This window comes from Galeopterus variegatus, unplaced genomic scaffold (assembly GCF_000696425.1).
Source record: "Galeopterus variegatus unplaced genomic scaffold, G_variegatus-3.0.2 Scaffold38213, whole genome shotgun sequence".
In the NCBI taxonomy this organism is placed as follows: Eukaryota; Metazoa; Chordata; class Mammalia; order Dermoptera; family Cynocephalidae; genus Galeopterus; species Galeopterus variegatus.
The window spans coordinates 1-779 of record NW_007764324.1 but is presented as its reverse complement, the minus strand read 5'-3'; the positions used below and the strand labels follow the sequence as shown (position 1 = coordinate 779).

The following is a 779-nucleotide window of genomic DNA, read 5'->3' as shown; positions in this document are numbered from 1 at the left end:
AAAAAAAGGCAATGAGAAGTGTAGGGCAGAAGAAAATAGTAAGATTAAAACAGAAAGAGATAAAAGAAAAGCAAAAAACTGCAATTCAAGCAAATGTATTTCATGGTTAAATGAGTGATGGAATTATAAAGAATCTCGCTCATGGGGTCACACACTGAAGTTCATGTCTCCATTATAAGCACAGTCAGAATAAGGGTTATGTTTCATCTTGGTTTTTTTTTATTTGCAGTTGGTCAGTACAGGGATCAAACCTTGGACCTTGGTGTTACCAGCACCACGCTCTAACCAACTAAGCTAACTGGCCAGCCCTGGGGTCATATTCTCTTTGATGTGCATTTCTGTACTGCAATAACATCAAAGATCAGTGATCACAGATCACCATAACAGATATAATAATAATGAAAAAGTCTGAAATATTGTGAGAATTACCAAAATGTTACACAGAGACACAAAGTGAGCACATGCTGTTGGAAAAATGGCACCGATAGACTTGCTCGATGGAGGGTTGCCACAAACCTTCAATTTGTAAAAAACACAATATCTGTGAAATGCAATAAAGCAAAGTGCAATAAAACGAGGTATGCCTGTATACCAAAGAATCTATTTTACATACAGATTACCACCAAAAAAAAGTTTAAATAGCTCAGGATAGTGGCTGTATATATTCATACACACACACACACACACACACACACATATTTTAAGGGCTAGGGATTAGTATAAAAACCTATCACAGAATCTACTTTATCATAATAGAGAAGCAGGATTGTTTTCTCCTT

General features: G+C 35.9%; 1 non-coding gene across 1 annotated transcript; it reads right to left on the bottom strand.

Annotated features, from left to right (window-relative positions):
• Nucleotides 1-230: 230 nt before the first annotated feature.
• TRNAT-GGU lies at nucleotides 231-304 on the bottom strand. Its single transcript has one exon. It is a non-coding gene; the product is annotated as a tRNA-Thr (tRNA).
• Between the last annotated feature and the right edge of the window lie 475 nt (nucleotides 305-779).